We start from the raw sequence: 17,464 nt of genomic DNA, 5'->3' as shown, positions 1-17,464 counted from the left end.
TCTCAATTTAGGAATACTCTCTCAGTTTAGTAATATTCTCTCAGTTTAGTAATACTCTCTCAGTTTAGTAATACTCTCTCAGTTTAGTAATATTCTCTCAGTTTAGTAATATTCTCTCAGCTCTCTGTTTAGTAATACTCTCTCAGTTGAGTAATAATCTCTCCGTTGTGCAATACTCTCTCAGTTTAGTAATACTCTCTCAGTTGAGTAATACTCTCTCCGTTGAGTAATATTCTCTCCGTTGAGTAATATTCTCTCAGTTTAGTAACACTCTCTCAGTTTAGTAATTCTCCCTCAGTCTAGTAACTCTCTCTCAGTTGAGTAATACTCTCTCCGTTGAGTAATACTCTACGTTGAGAAACACTCTCTCAGTTTAGTAACACTCTCTGTTTAGTAATACTCTCTCAGTTTAGTAATATTCTCTCAGTTTAGTAATATTCTCTCAGCTCTCTGTTTAGTAATATTCTCCCAGTTCAGTAATATTCTCTCAGTTTAGTAATATTCTCTCAGCTCTCTCAGTTTAGTAATATTCTCCCAGTTCAGTAATATTCTCTCAGTTTAGTAATACGCTCTCAGTTTAGTAATACTCTCTCAGTTTAGTAATATTCTCTCAGTTTAGTAAAATTCTCTCAGTTTAGTAAAATTCTCTCAGTTTAGTAATATTCTCTCAGTTTAGTAATATTCTCTCAGTTTAGTAATACTCTCTCAGTCTAGTAATACTCTCTCAGTTATGTAACACTCTCTCAGTTATGTAACACTCTCTCAGTTTAGTAATGCTCTCTCAGTTTGGTAATATTCTCTCAGTTTAGTAATATTCTCTCAGCTCTCTCAGTTTAGTAATACTCTCTCAGTTTAGTAAAATTCTCTCAGTTTAGTAATACTCTCTGTCTAGTAACACTCTCTCAGTTTAGTAATACTCTCTCAGTTTACTACTACTCTCTTAGTTTAGTAATATTCTCTCAGTTTAGTAATAATCTCTCTGCTCTCTCAATTTAGTAATATTCTCTCAGTTTAGTAATACTCTCTCAGTTTAGTAATATTCTCTCAGTTTAGTAATATTCTCTCAGTTTAGTAATACTCTCTCAGTTTAGTAATACTCTCTTAGTTTAGTAACACTCTCTCAGTTGAGTAATACTCTTTCCGTTGAGTAATATTCTCTCAGTTTAGTAACACTCTCTCAGTTTAGTAATACTCTCTCAGTTTAGTAATATTCTCAGTTTAGTAATATTCTCTCAGTTTAGTAATATTCTCTCAGTTTAGTAATATTCTCTCAGTTTAGTAATATTCTCTCAGTTTAGTAATACTCTCTCAGTCTAGTAACACTCTCTCAGTCTAGTAACACTCTCTCAGTTTAGTAAAACTGTCTCAGTTAAGTAATACTCTCTCAGTTTAGTAATACTCTCTCAGTTTAGTAATATTCTCTCAGTTTAGTAATATTCTCTCAGCTCTCTCAGTTTAGTAATACTCTCTCAGTTTAGTAATATTCTATCGGTTTAGTAATACTCTCTGTCTAGTAACACTCTCTCAGTTTAATACTCTCTCAGTTTAGTAATACTCTCTCAGTTTAGTAATATTCTCTCAGTTTAGTAATACTCTCTCAGCTCTCTCAATTTAGTAATACTCTCTCAATTTAGTAATACTCTCTCAGTTTACTACTACTCTCTCAGTTTAGTAATATTCTCTCAGTTTAGTAATATTCTCTCAGTTTAGTAATATTCTCTCAGTTTAGTAATATTCTCTCAGTTTAGTAATACTCTCTCAGTTTAGTAATACTCTCTCAGTTTAGTAATACTCTCTCAGTTTAGTAATACTCTCAGTTGAGTAATAATCTCTCCGTTGTGCAATATTCTCTCAGTTTAGTAATACTCTCTCAGTTTAGTAATACTCTCTCGGTTAAGTAATACTCTCTCAGTCTAGTAATACTCTCTCAGTTGAGTAATATTCTCTCAGTTTAGTAACTCTCTCTCAGTTGTGTAATACTCTTTCAGTTGAGTAATATTCTCTCAGTTTAGTAACACTCTCTCAGTTGAGTAATACTCTCTCAGTTGAGTAATACTCTCTCAGTTTAGTAACAATCTCTCAGTTTAGTAATACTCTCTCAGTTTAGTAATACTCTCTCGGTTGAGTAATATTCTCTCAGTTTAGTAACACTCTCTCAGTTGAGTAATATTCTCTCAGTTTAGTAACTCTCTCTCAGTTGTGTAATACTCTTTCCGTTGAGTAATATTCTCTCAGTTTAGTAATACTCTCTCAGTTTAGTAATACTCTCTCAGTTTAGTAATACTCTCTCAGTTTAGTAATATTCTCTCAGTTTAGTAATACTCTCTCAGTTTATTAATACTCTCAGTTTAGTAATACTCTCTCAGTTTAGTAATACTCTCTCAGTTTAGTAATATTCTCTGAGCTCTCTCAGTTTAGTAATATTCTATCAGTTTAGTAATACTCTCTCAGTTTAGTAATACTCTCTCAGTTTAGTAATATTCTCTCAGTTTAGTAATACTCTCTCAGCTCTCTCAATTTAGTAATACTCTCTCAGTTTAGTAATATTCTCTCAGTTTAGTAATACTCTCTCAGCTCTCTCAATTTAGTAATACTCTCTCAGTTTAGTAATACTCTCTCAGTTGAGTAATATTCTCTCAGTTTAGTAACTCTCTCTCAGTTGAGTAATACTCTTTCCTTTGAGTAATATTCTCTCAGTTTAGTAACACTCTCTCAGTTTAGTAATACTCTCTCAGCTCTCTCAATTTAGTAATACTCTCTCAGTTTAGTAATATTCTCTCAGTTTAGTAATACTCTCTCAGCTCTCTCAATTTAGTAATACTCTCTCAGTTTAGTAATACTCTCTCAGTTGAGTAATATTCTCTCAGTTTAGTAACTCTCTCTCAGTTGAGTAATACTCTTTCCTTTGAGTAATATTCTCTCAGTTTAGTAACACTCTCTCAGTTTATTAATACTCTCTCAGTTTAGTAATACTCTCTCGGTTGAGTAATATTCTCTCAGTTTATGAATATTCTCTCAGTTTAGTAATATTCTCTCAGCTCTCTCAGTTTAGTAATATTCTCCCAGTTTAGTAATATTCTCTCAGTTTAGTAATATTCTCTCAGTTTAGTAATACTCTCTCAGGTTAGTAATACTCTCTCAGTTTAGTAAAACTCTCTCAGTTTAGTAATACTCTCTCAGTTTAGTAATATTCTCTCAGTTTAGTAATATTCTCTCAGTTTAGTAATATTCTCTCAGCTCTCTCAGTTTAGTAATACTCTCTCAGTTTAGTAATATTCTATCAGTTTAGTAATACTCTCTATCTAGTAACACTCTCTCAGTTTAGTAATACTCTCTGTTTACTACTACTCTCTCAGTTTAGTAATATTCTCTCAGTTTAGTAATACTCTCTCAGCTCTCTCAATTTAGTAATACTCTCTCAGTTTAGTAATATTCTCTCAGTCTAGTAACACTCTCTCAGTTTAGTAATACTCTCTCAGTTAAGTAATACTCTCTCAGTTTACTACTACTCTCTCAGTTTACTACTACTCTCTCAGTTTAGTAATATTCTCTCAGTTTAGTAATAATCTCTCAGCTCTCTCAGTTTAGTAATACTCTCTCAGTTTAGTAATATTCTCTCAGTTTAGTAATATTCTCTCAGTTTAGTAATACTCTCTCAGTTTAGTAATATTCTCTCAGTGTAGTAATATTCTCTCAGTGTAGTAATACTCTCTCAGTTTAGTAATATTCTCTCAGTTTAGTAATATTCTCTCAGTTTAGTAATATTCTCTCAGTTTAGTAATACTCTCTCAGTTTAGTAATACTCTCTCAGTTTAGTAATATTCTCTCAGTTTAGTAATATTCTCTCAGTTTAGTAATATTCTTTCAGTTTAGTAATACTCTCTCAGTTTAGTAATACTCTCTCAGTTTAGTAATACTCTCTCAGTTTACTACTACTCTCTCAGTTTAGTAATATTCTCTCAGTTTAGTAATATTCTCTCAGCTCTCTCAGTTTAGTAATACTCTCTCAGTTTAGTAATACTCTCTCAGTTTAGTAATACTCTCTCAGTTTAGTAATACTCTCTCAGTTTAGTAATATTCTCTCAGTATAGGAATATTCTCTCAGTTTAGTAATATTCTCTCAGCTCTCTCAGTTTAGTAATATTCTCCCAGTTTAGTAATATTCTCTCAGTTTAGTAATACTCTCTCGGGTTAGTAATACTCTCTCAGTTTAGTAAAACTCTCTCAGTTTAGTAATACTCTCTCAGTTTAGTAATACTCTCTCAGTTTAGTAATACTCTCTATCTAGTAACACTCTCTCAGTTTAGTAATACTCTCTCAGTTTACTACTACTCTCTCAGTTTAGTAATATTCTCTCAGTTTAGTAATATTCTCTCAGCTCTCTGTTTAGTAATACTCTCTCAGTTTATTAATATTCTCTCAGTTTAGTAATACTCTCTCAGTCTAGTAACACTCTCTCAGTTTAGTAATACTCTCTCAGTTTACTACTACTCTCTCAGTTAAGTAATATTCTCTCAGTTTAGTAATAATCTCTCAGCTCTCTCAATTTAGGAATACTCTCTCAGTTTAGTAATATTCTCTCAGTTTAGTAATACTCTCTCAGTTTAGTAATACTCTCTCAGTTTAGTAATATTCTCTCAGTTTAGTAATATTCTCTCAGCTCTCTGTTTAGTAATACTCTCTCAGTTGAGTAATAATCTCTCCGTTGTGCAATACTCTCTCAGTTTAGTAATACTCTCTCAGTTGAGTAATACTCTCTCCGTTGAGTAATATTCTCTCCGTTGAGTAATATTCTCTCAGTTTAGTAACACTCTCTCAGTTTAGTAATTCTCCCTCAGTCTAGTAACTCTCTCTCAGTTGAGTAATACTCTCTCCGTTGAGTAATACTCTACGTTGAGAAACACTCTCTCAGTTTAGTAACACTCTCTGTTTAGTAATACTCTCTCAGTTTAGTAATATTCTCTCAGTTTAGTAATATTCTCTCAGCTCTCTGTTTAGTAATATTCTCCCAGTTCAGTAATATTCTCTCAGTTTAGTAATATTCTCTCAGCTCTCTCAGTTTAGTAATATTCTCCCAGTTCAGTAATATTCTCTCAGTTTAGTAATACGCTCTCAGTTTAGTAATACTCTCTCAGTTTAGTAATATTCTCTCAGTTTAGTAAAATTCTCTCAGTTTAGTAAAACTCTCTCAGTTTAGTAATACTCTCTCGGTTTAGTAATACTCTCTCAGTTTAGTAATACTCTCTCAGTCTAGTAATACTCTCTCAGTTATGTAACACTCTCTCAGTTATGTAACACTCTCTCAGTTTAGTAATGCTCTCTCAGTTTGGTAATATTCTCTCAGTTTAGTAATATTCTCTCAGCTCTCTCAGTTTAGTAATACTCTCTCAGTTTAGTAAAATTCTCTCAGTTTAGTAATACTCTCTGTCTAGTAACACTCTCTCAGTTTAGTAATACTCTCTCAGTTTACTACTACTCTCTTAGTTTAGTAATATTCTCTCAGTTTAGTAATAATCTCTCTGCTCTCTCAATTTAGTAATATTCTCTCAGTTTAGTAATACTCTCTCAGTTTAGTAATATTCTCTCAGTTTAGTAATATTCTCTCAGTTTAGTAATACTCTCTCAGTTTAGTAATACTCTCTCAGTTTAGTAATACTCTCTCAGTTGAGTAATACTCTTTCCGTTGAGTAATATTCTCTCAGTTTAGTAACACTCTCTCAGTTTAGTAATACTCTCTCAGTTTAGTAATATTCTCAGTTTAGTAATATTCTCTCAGTTTAGTAATATTCTCTCAGTTTAGTAATATTCTCCCAGTTTAGTAATATTCTCTCAGTTTAGTAATACTCTCTCAGTCTAGTAACACTCTCTCAGTCTAGTAACACTCTCTCAGTTTAGTAAAACTGTCTCAGTTAAGTAATACTCTCTCAGTTTAGTAATACTCTCTCAGTTTAGTAATATTCTCTCAGTTTAGTAATATTCTCTCAGCTCTCTCAGTTTAGTAATACTCTCTCAGTTTAGTAATATTCTATCAGTTTAGTAATACTCTCTGTCTAGTAACACTCTCTCAGTTTAATACTCTCTCAGTTTAGTAATACTCTCTCAGTTTAGTAATATTCTCTCAGTTTAGTAATACTCTCTCAGCTCTCTCAATTTAGTAATACTCTCTCAATTTAGTAATACTCTCTCAGTTTACTACTACTCTCTCAGTTTAGTAATATTCTCTCAGTTTAGTAATACTCTCTCAGTTTAGTAATACTCTCTCAGTTTAGTAATACTCTCTCAGTTTAGTAATACTCTCTCAGTTTAGTAATAATCTCTCCGTTGTGCAATATTCTCTCAGTTTAGTAATACTCTCTCAGTTTAGTAATACTCTCTCGGTTAAGTAATACTCTCTCAGTCTAGTAATACTCTCTCAGTTGAGTAATATTCTCTCAGTTTAGTAACTCTCTCTCAGTTGTGTAATACTCTTTCCGTTGAGTAATATTCTCTCAGTTTAGTAACACTCTCTCAGTTGAGTAATACTCTCTCAGTTGAGTAATACTCTCTCAGTTTAGTAACAATCTCTCAGTTTAGTAATACTCTCTCAGTTTAGTAATACTCTCTCGGTTGAGTAATATTCTCTCAGTTTAGTAACACTCTCTCAGTTGAGTAATATTCTCTCAGTTTAGTAACTCTCTCTCAGTTGTGTAATACTCTTTCCGTTGAGTAATATTCTCTCAGTTTAGTAACACTCTCTCAGTTGAGTAATACTCTCTCAGTTGAGTAATACTCTCTCGGTTGAGTAATATTCTCTCAGTTTAGTAACACTCTCTCAGTTTATTAATACTCTCTCAGTTTAGTAATACTCTCTCAGTTTAGTAATATTCTCTCAGTTTAGTAATATTCTCTGAGCTCTCTCAGTTTAGTAATATTCTATCAGTTTAGTAATACTCTCTCAGTTTAGTAATACTCTCTCAGTTTAGTAATATTCTCTCAGTTTAGTAATACTCTCTCAGCTCTCTCAATTTAGTAATACTCTCTCAGTTTAGTAATATTCTCTCAGTTTAGTAATACTCTCTCAGCTCTCTCAATTTAGTAATACTCTCTCAGTTTAGTAATACTCTCTCAGTTGAGTAATATTCTCTCAGTTTAGTAACTCTCTCTCAGTTGAGTAATACTCTTTCCTTTGAGTAATATTCTCTCAGTTTAGTAACACTCTCTCAGTTTAGTAATACTCTCTCAGCTCTCTCAATTTAGTAATACTCTCTCAGTTTAGTAATATTCTCTCAGTTTAGTAATACTCTCTCAGCTCTCTCAATTTAGTAATACTCTCTCAGTTTAGTAATACTCTCTCAGTTGAGTAATACTCTTTCCTTTGAGTAATATTCTCTCAGTTTAGTAACACTCTCTGAGTTTATTAATACTCTCTCAGTTTAGTAATACTCTCTCGGTTGAGTAATATTCTCTCAGTTTATGAATATTCTCTCAGTTTAGTAATATTCTCTCAGCTCTCTCAGTTTAGTAATATTCTCCCAGTTTAGTAATATTCTCTCAGTTTAGTAATATTCTCTCAGTTTAGTAATACTCTCTCGGGTTAGTAATACTCTCTCAGTTTAGTAAAACTCTCTCAGTTTAGTAATACTCTCTCAGTTTAGTAATATTCTCTCAGTTTAGTAATACTCTCTCAGTTTAGTAATACTCTCTCAGTTTAGTAATACTCTCTCAGTTTAGTAATATTCTATCAGTTTAGTAATACTCTCTATCTAGTAACACTCTCTCAGTTTAGTAATACTCTCTGTTTACTACTACTCTCTCAGTTTAGTAATATTCTCTCAGTTTAGTAATACTCTCTCAGCTCTCTCAATTTAGTAATACTCTCTCAGTTTAGTAATATTCTCTCAGTCTAGTAACACTCTCTCAGTTTAGTAATACTCTCTCAGTTAAGTAATACTCTCTCAGTTTACTACTACTCTCTCAGTTTACTACTACTCTCTCAGTTTAGTAATATTCTCTCAGTTTAGTAATAATCTCTCAGCTCTCTCAATTTAGTAATACTCTCTCAGTTTAGTAATATTCTCTCAGTTTAGTAATATTCTCTCAGTTTAGTAATACTCTCTCAGTTTAGTAATATTCTCTCAGTGTAGTAATATTCTCTCAGTTTAGTAATACTCTCTCAGTTTAGTAATATTCTCTCAGTTTAGTAATATTCTCTCAGTTTAGTAATATTCTCTCAGCTCTCTCAGTTTAGTAATACTCTCTCAGTTTAGTAATACTCTCTCAGTTTAGTAATATTCTCTCAGTTTAGTAATATTCTCTCAGTTTAGTAATATTCTCTCAGTTTAGTAATACTCTCTCAGTTTAGTAACACTCTCTCAGTTTAGTAATACTCTCTCAGTTTACTACTACTCTCTCAGTTTAGTAATATTCTCTCAGTTTAGTAATATTCTCTCAGCTCTCTCAGTTTAGTAATACTCTCTCAGTTTAGTAATACTCTCTCAGTTTAGTAATACTCTCTCAGTTTAGTAATACTCTCTCAGTTTAGTAATATTCTCTCAGTATAGGAATATTCTCTCAGTTTAGTAATATTCTCTCAGCTCTCTCAGTTTAGTAATATTCTCCCAGTTTAGTAATATTCTCTCAGTTTAGTAATACTCTCTCGGGTTAGTAATACTCTCTCAGTTTAGTAAAACTCTCTCAGTTTAGTAATACTCTCTCAGTTTAGTAATACTCTCTCAGTTTAGTAATACTCTCTATCTAGTAACACTCTCTCAGTTTAGTAATACTCTCTCAGTTTACTACTACTCTCTCAGTTTAGTAATATTCTCTCAGTTTAGTAATACTCTCTCAGCTCTCTCAATTTAGTAATACTCTCTCAGTTTAGTAATATTCTCTCAGTCTAGTAACACTCTCTCAGTTTAGTAATACTCTCTCAGTTAAGTAATACTCTCTCAGTTTACTACTACTCTCTCAGTTTAGTAATATTCTCTCAGTTTAGTAATAATCTCTCAGCTCTCTCAATTTAGTAATACTCTCTCAGTTTAGTAATATTCTCTCAGTTTAGTAATATTCTCTCAGTTTAGTAATACTCTCTCAGTTTAGTAATATTCTCTCAGTTTAGTAATACTCTCTCAGTTTAGTAATATTCTCTCAGTTTAGTAATATTCTCTCAGTTTAGTAATATTCTCTCAGTTTAGTAATACTCTCTCAGTTTAGTAAAACTCTCTCAGTTTAGTAATATTCTCTCAGTTTAGTAATACTCTCTCAGTCTAGTAACACTCTCTCAGTTTAGTAATACTCTCTGTCTAGTAATACTCTCTCAGTTTAGTAATACTCTCTCAGTTTAGTAATATTCTCTCAGTTTAGTAATATTCTCTCAGCTCTCTCAGTTTAGTAATACTCTCTCAGTTTAGTAATATTCTCTCAGTTTAGTAATATTCTCTCAGTTTAGTAATACTCTCTCAGTTTAGTAATATTCTCTCAGTTTAGTAATACTCTCTCAGTTTAGTAACACTCTCTCAGTTTAGTAATACTCTCTCAGTTTAGTAATACTCTCTCAGTTTAGTAATATTCTCTCAGTTTAGTAATATTCTCTGAGCTCTCTCAGTTTAGTAATACTCTCTCAGTTTAGTAATATTCTCTCAGTTTAGTAATACTCTCTCAGTTTAGTAATACTCTCTCAGTTTAGTAATATTCTCTCAGTTTAGTAATACTCTCTCAGCTCTCTCAATTTAGTAATACTCTCTCAGTTTAGTAATATTCTCTCAGCTCTCAGTTTAGTAATACTCTCTCAGTTTAGTAATATTCTATCAGTTTAGTAACACTCTCTCAGTTTAGTAATACTCTCTCAGTTTACTACTACTCTCTCAGTTTAGTAATATTCTCTCAGTTTAGTAATACTCTCTCAGCTCTCTCAATTTAGTAATACTCTCTCAGTTTAGTAATATTCTCTCAGTCTAGTAACACTCTCTCAGTCTAGTAACACTCTCTCAGTCTAGTAACACTCTCTGTTTAGTAATACTCTCTCAGTTTAGTAATATTCTCTCAGTTTAGTAATATTCTCTCAGTTTAGTAATATTCTCTCAGTTTAGTAATATTCTCTCAGTTTAGTAATACTCTCTCAGTTTAGTAATACTCTCTCAGTTTAGTAATACTCTCTCAGTTTACTACTACTCTCTCAGTTTAGTAATATTCTCTCAGTTTAGTAATATTCTCTCAGCTCTCTCAGTTTAGTAATACTCTCTCAGTTTAGTAATACTCTCTCAGTTTAGTAATACTCTCTCAGTTTAGTAATACTCTCTCAGTTTAGTAATACTCTCTCAGTTTAGTAATATTCTCTCAGTTTAGTAATATTCTCTCAGTTTAGTAATATTCTCTCAGCTCTCTCAGTTTAGTAATACTCTCTCAGTTTAGTAATATTCTATCAGTTTAGTAATACTCTCTATCTAGTAACACTCTCTCAGTTTAGTAATACTCTCTGTTTACTACTACTCTCTCAGTTTAGTAATATTCTCTCAGTTTAGTAATACTCTCTCAGCTCTCTCAATTTAGTAATACTCTCTCAGTTTAGTAATATTCTCTCAGTCTAGTAACACTCTCTCAGTTTAGTAATACTCTCTCAGTTAAGTAATACTCTCTCAGTTTACTACTACTCTCTCAGTTTACTACTACTCTCTCAGTTTAGTAATATTCTCTCAGTTTAGTAATAATCTCTCAGCTCTCTCAATTTAGTAATACTCTCTCAGTTTAGTAATATTCTCTCAGTTTAGTAATATTCTCTCAGTTTAGTAATACTCTCTCAGTTTAGTAATATTCTCTCAGTTTAGTAATATTCTCTCAGTGTAGTAATATTCTCTCAGTTTAGTAATATTCTCTCAGTTTAGTAATATTCTCTCAGTTTAGTAATATTCTCTCAGTAATACTCTCTCAGTTTAGTAATACTCTCTCAGTTTAGTAATATTCTCTCAGTTTAGTAATATTCTCTCAGTTTAGTAATATTCTCTCAGTTTAGTAATACTCTCTCAGTTTAGTAATACTCTCTCAGTTTACTACTACTCTCTCAGTTTAGTAATATTCTCTCAGTTTAGTAATATTCTCTCAGCTCTCTCAGTTTAGTAATACTCTCTCAGTTTAGTAATACTCTCTCAGTTTAGTAATACTCTCTCAGTTTAGTAATACTCTCTCAGTTTAGTAATATTCTCTCAGTTTAGGAATATTCTCTCAGTTTAGTAATATTCTCTCAGCTCTCTCAGTTTAGTAATATTCTCCCAGTTTAGTAATATTCTCTCAGTTTAGTAATACTCTCTCGGGTTAGTAATACTCTCTCAGTTTAGTAAAACTCTCTCAGTTTAGTAATACTCTCTCAGTTTAGTAATACTCTCTCAATTTAGTAATACTCTCTCAGTTTAGTAATATTCTCTCAGTCTAGTAACACTCTCTCAGTTTAGTAATACTCTCTCAGTTAAGTAATACTCTCTCAGTTTACTACTACTCTCTCAGTTTAGTAATATTCTCTCAGTTTAGTAATAATCTCTCAGCTCTCTCAATTTAGTAATACTCTCTCAGTTTAGTAATACTCTCTCAGTTTAGTAATACTCTCTCAGTTTAGTAATACTCTCTCAGTTTAGTAATATTCTCTCAGTTTAGTAATACTCTCTCAGTTTAGTAATACTCTCTCAGTTTAGTAATATTCTCTCAGTTTAGTAATATTCTCTCAGTTTAGTAATACTCTCTCAGTTTAGTAAAACTCTCTCAGTTTAGTAATATTCTCTCAGTTTAGTAATACTCTCTCAGTCTAGTAACACTCTCTCAGTTTAGTAATACTCTCTGTCTAGTAATACTCTCTCAGTTTAGTAATACTCTCTCAGTTTAGTAATATTCTCTCAGTTTAGTAATATTCTCTCAGCTCTCTCAGTTTAGTAATACTCTCTCAGTTTAGTAATATTCTCTCAGTTTAGTAATATTCTCTCAGTTTAGTAATACTCTCTCAGTTTAGTAATATTCTCTCAGTTTAGTAATACTCTCTCAGTTTAGTAACACTCTCTCAGTTTAGTAATACTCTCTCAGTTTAGTAATACTCTCTCAGTTTAGTAATATTCTCTCAGTTTAGTAATATTCTCTGAGCTCTCTCAGTTTAGTAATACTCTCTCAGTTTAGTAATATTCTCTCAGTTTAGTAATACTCTCTCAGTTTAGTAATACTCAGTTTAGTAATATTCTCTCAGTTTAGTAATACTCTCTCAGCTCTCTCAATTTAGTAATACTCTCTCAGTTTAGTAATATTCTCTCAGCTCTCAGTTTAGTAATACTCTCTCAGTTTAGTAATATTCTATCAGTTTAGTAACACTCTCTCAGTTTAGTAATACTCTCTCAGTTTACTACTACTCTCTCAGTTTAGTAATATTCTCTCAGTTTAGTAATACTCTCTCAGCTCTCTCAATTTAGTAATACTCTCTCAGTTTAGTAATATTCTCTCAGTCTAGTAACACTCTCTCAGTCTAGTAACACTCTCTGTTTAGTAATACTCTCTCAGTTTAGTAATATTCTCTCAGTTTAGTAATATTCTCTCAGTTTAGTAATATTCTCTCAGTTTAGTAATATTCTCTGTTTAGTAATACTCTCTCAGTTTAGTAATACTCTCTCAGTTTACTACTACTCTCTCAGTTTAGTAATATTCTCTCAGTTTAGTAATATTCTCTCAGCTCTCTCAGTTTAGTAATACTCTCTCAGTTTAGTAATACTCTCTCAGTTTAGTAATACTCTCTCAGTTTAGTAATACTCTCTCAGTTTAGTAATATTCTCTCAGTATAGGAATATTCTCTCAGTTTAGTAATATTCTCTCAGCTCTCTCAGTTTAGTAATATTCTCCCAGTTTAGTAATATTCTCAGTTTAGTAATATTCTCTCAGTTTAGTAATACTCTCTCGGGTTAGTAATACTCTCTCAGTTTAGTAAAACTCTCTCAGTTTAGTAATACTCTCTCAGTTTAGTAATACTCTCTCAGTTTAGTAATACTCTCTATCTAGTAACACTCTCTCAGTTTAGTAATACTCTCTCAGTTTACTACTACTCTCTCAGTTTAGTAATATTCTCTCAGTTTAGTAATACTCTCTCAGCTCTCTCAATTTAGTAATACTCTCTCAGTTTAGTAATATTCTCTCAGTCTAGTAACACTCTCTCAGTCTAGTAACACTCTCTCAGTCTAGTAACACTCTCTCAGTTTAGTAATACTCTCTCAGTTAAGTAATACTCTCTCAGTTTACTACTACTCTCTCAGTTTAGTAATATTCTCTCAGTTTAGTAATAATCTCTCAGCTCTCTCAATTTAGTAATACTCTCTCAGTTTAGTAATATTCTCTCAGTTTAGTAATATTCTCTCAGTTTAGTAATACTCTCTCAGTTTAGTAATATTCTCTCAGTTTAGTAATACTCTCTCAGTTTAGTAATATTCTCTCAGTTTAGTAATATTCTCTCAGTTTAGTAATATTCTCTCAGTTTAGTAATACTCTCTCAGGTTAGTAATACTCTCTCAGTTTAGTAAAACTCTCTCAGTTTAGTAATATTCTCTCAGTTTAGTAATACTCTCTCAGTCTAGTAACACTCTCTCAGTTTAGTAATACTCTCTGTCTAGTAATACTCTCTCAGAATAGTAATACTCTCTCAGTTTAGTAATATTCTCTCAGTTTAGTAATATTCTCTCAGCTCTCTCAGTTTAGTAATACTCTCTCAGTTTAGTAATATTCTCTCAGTTTAGTAATATTCTCTGAGCTCTCTCAGTTTAGTAATACTCTCTCAGTTTAGTAATATTATCTCAGTTTAGTAATACTCTCTCAGTTTAGTAATACTCTCTCAGTTTAGTAATATTCTCTCAGTTTAGTAATACTCTCTCAGCTCTCTCAATTTAGTAATACTCTCTCAGTTTAGTAATATTCTCTCAGCTCTCAGTTTAGTAATACTCTCTCAGTTTAGTAATATTCTATCAGTTTAGTAACACTCTCTCAGTTTAGTAATACTCTCTCAGTTTACTACTACTCTCTCAGTTTAGTAATATTCTCTCAGTTTAGTAATACTCTCTCAGCTCTCTCAATTTAGTAATACTCTCTCAGTTTAGTAATATTCTCTCAGTCTAGTAACACTCTCTCAGTTTAGTAATACTCTCTGTTTAGTAATACTCTCTCAGTTTAGTAATATTCTCTCAGTTTAGTAATATTCTCTCAGTTTAGTAATATTCTCTCAGTTTAGTAACACTCTCTCAGTTTAGTAATACTCTCTCAGTTTACTACTACTCTCTCAGTTTAGTAATATTCTCTTAGTTTAGTAATATTCTCTCAGTTTAGTAATAGTAATCTCTCTCAGTTTAGTAATACTCTCTCAGTTTAGTAATACTCTCTCAGTTTAGTAATACTCTCTCAGTTTAGTAATATTCTCTCAGTATAGGAATATTCTCTCAGTTTAGTAATATTCTCTCAGCTCTCTCAGTTTAGTAATATTCTCTCAGTTTAGTAATATTCTCTCAGTTTAGTAATATTCTCTCAGTTTAGTAATACTCTCTCGGGTTAGTAATACTCTCTCAGTTTAGTAAAACTCTCTCAGTTTAGTAATACTCTCTCAGTTTAGTAATACTCTCTCAGTTTAGTAATACTCTCTATCTAGTAACACTCTCTCAGTTTAGTAATACTCTCTCAGTTTACTACTACTCTCTCAGTTTAGTAATATTCTCTCAGTTTAGTAATACTCTCTCAGCTCTCTCAATTTAGTAATACTCTCTCAGTTTAGTAATATTCTCTCAGTCTAGTAACACTCTCTCAGTTTAGTAACACTCTCTCAGTTTAGTAATACTCTCTCAGTTTAGTAATACTCTCTCAGTTTAGTACTACTCTCTCAGTTTAGTAATATTCTCTCAGTTTAGTAATAATCTCTCAGCTCTCTCAATTTAGTAATACTCTCTCAGTTTAGTAATATTCTCTCAGTTTAGTAATATTCTCTCAGTTTAGTAATACTCTCTCAGTTTAGTAATATTCTCTCAGTGTAGTAATATTCTCTCAGTTTAGTAATACTCTCTCAGTTTAGTAATATTCTCTCAGTTTAGTAATATTCTCTCAGTTTAGTAATAACCTCTCAGCTCTCTCAGTTTAGTAATATTCTCTCAGTTTAGTAATACTCTCTCAGGTTAGTAATACTCTCAGTTTAGTAATATTCTCTCAGTTTAGTAATACTCTCTCAGTCTAGTAACACTCTCTCAGTTTAGTAATACTCTCTGTCTAGTAATACTCTCTCAGTTTAGTAATACTCTCTCAGTTTAGTAATATTCTCTCAGTTTAGTAATATTCTCTCAGTTTAGTAATAGTAATCTCTCAGTTTAGTAATACTCTCTCAGTTTAGTAGTATTCTCTCAGTTTAGTAGTATTCTCTCAGTTTAGTAATATTCTCTCAGTTTAGTAATACTCTCTCTCAGTAACACTCTCTCAGTTTAGTAATACTCTCTCAGTTTACTACTACTCTCTCAGTTTAGTAATATTCTCTCAGTTTAGTAATATTCTCTCAGCTCTCTCAGTTTAGTAATACTCTCTCAGTTTAGTAATACTCTCTCAGTTTAGTAATACTCTCTCAGTTTAGTAATACTCTCTCAGTTTAGTAATACTCTCTCAGTTTAGTAATATTCTCTCAGTTTAGGAATATTCTCTCAGTTTAGTAATATTCTCTCAGCTCTCTCAGTTTAGTAATATTCTCCCAGTTTAGTAATATTCTCTCAGTTTAGTAATACTCTCTCGGGTTAGTAATACTCTCTCAGTTTAGTAAAACTCTCTCAGTTTAGTAATACTCTCTCAGTTTAGTAATACTCTCTCAGTTTAGTAATACTCTCTATCTAGTAACACTCTCTCAGTTTAGTAATACTCTCTCAGTTTACTACTACTCTCTCAGTTTAGTAATATTCTCTCAGTTTAGTAATACTCTCTCAGCTCTCTCAATTTAGTAATACTCTCTCAGTTTAGTAATATTCTCTCAGTCTAGTAACACTCTCTCAGTTTAGTAATACTCTCTCGGGTTAGTAATACTCTCTCAGTTTAGTAAAACTCTCTCAGTTTAGTAATACTCTCTCAGTTTAGTAATACTCTCTCAGTTTAGTAATACTCTCTATCTAGTAACACTCTCTCAGTTTAGTAATACTCTCTCAGTTTACTACTACTCTCTCAGTTTAGTAATATTCTCTCAGTTTAGTAATACTCTCTCAGCTCTCTCAATTTAGTAATACTCTCTCAGTTTAGTAATATTCTCTCAGTCTAGTAACACTCTCTCAGTTTAGTAATACTCTCTCAGTTAAGTAATATTCTCTCAGTTTAGTAATCCTCTCTCAGTTTAGTAATATTCTCTCAGTTTAGTAATATTCTCTCAGTTTAGTAATACTCTCTCAGTTTAGTAACACTCTCTCAGTTTAGTAATACTCTCTCAGTTTAGTAATACTCTCTCAGTTTAGTAATATTCTCTCAGTTTAGTAATATTCTCTGAGCTCTCTCAGTTTAGTAATACTCTCTCAGTTTAGTAATATTCTATCAGTTTAGTAATACTCTCTCAGTTTAGTAATACTCTCTCAGTTTAGTAATATTCTCTCAGTTTAGTAATACTCTCTCAGCTCTCTCAATTTAGTAATACTCTCTCAGTTTAGTAATATTCTCTCAGCTCTCAGTTTAGTAATACTCTCTCAGTTTAGTAATATTCTATCAGTTTAGTAACACTCTCTCAGTTTAGTAATACTCTCTCAGTTTACTACTACTCTCTCAGTTTAGTAATATTCTCTCAGTTTAGTAATACTCTCTCAGCTCTCTCAATTTAGTAATACTCTCTCAGTTTAGTAATATTCTCTCAGTCTAGTAACACTCTCTCAGTCTAGTAACACTCTCTGTTTAGTAATACTCTCTCAGTTTAGTAATATTCTCTCAGTTTAGTAATATTCTCTCAGTTTAGTAATACTCTCTCAGTTTAGTAACACTCTCTCAGTTTAGTAATACTCTCTCAGTTTACTACTACTCTCTCAGTTTAGTAATATTCTCTCAGTTTAGTAATATTCTCTCAGCTCTCTCAGTTTAGTAATACTCTCTCAGTTTAGTAATACTCTCTCAGTTTAGTAATACTCTCTCAGTTTAGTAATACTCTCTCAGTTTAGTAATATTCTCTCAGTATAGGAATATTCTCTCTGTTTAGTAATATTCTCTCAGCTCTCTCAGTTTAGTAATATTCTCCCAGTTTAGTAATATTCTCTCAGTTTAGTAATATTCTCTCAGTTTAGTAATACTCTCTCGGGTTAGTAATACTCTCTCAGTTTAGTAAAACTCTCTCAGTTTAGTAATACTCTCTCAGTTTAGTAATACTCTCTCAGTTTAGTAATACTCTCTATCTAGTAACACTCTCTCAGTTTAGTAATACTCTCTCAGTTTAGTAATATTCTCTCAGTTTAGTAATATTCTCTCAGCTCTCTCAGTTTAGTAATATTCT

The sequence above is a fragment of the Salvelinus alpinus genome, chromosome 15 (genome assembly GCF_045679555.1).
Source record: "Salvelinus alpinus chromosome 15, SLU_Salpinus.1, whole genome shotgun sequence".
Classification (NCBI taxonomy): domain Eukaryota; kingdom Metazoa; phylum Chordata; class Actinopteri; order Salmoniformes; family Salmonidae; genus Salvelinus; species Salvelinus alpinus.
Note: the sequence above shows the minus strand (reverse complement) of the source record.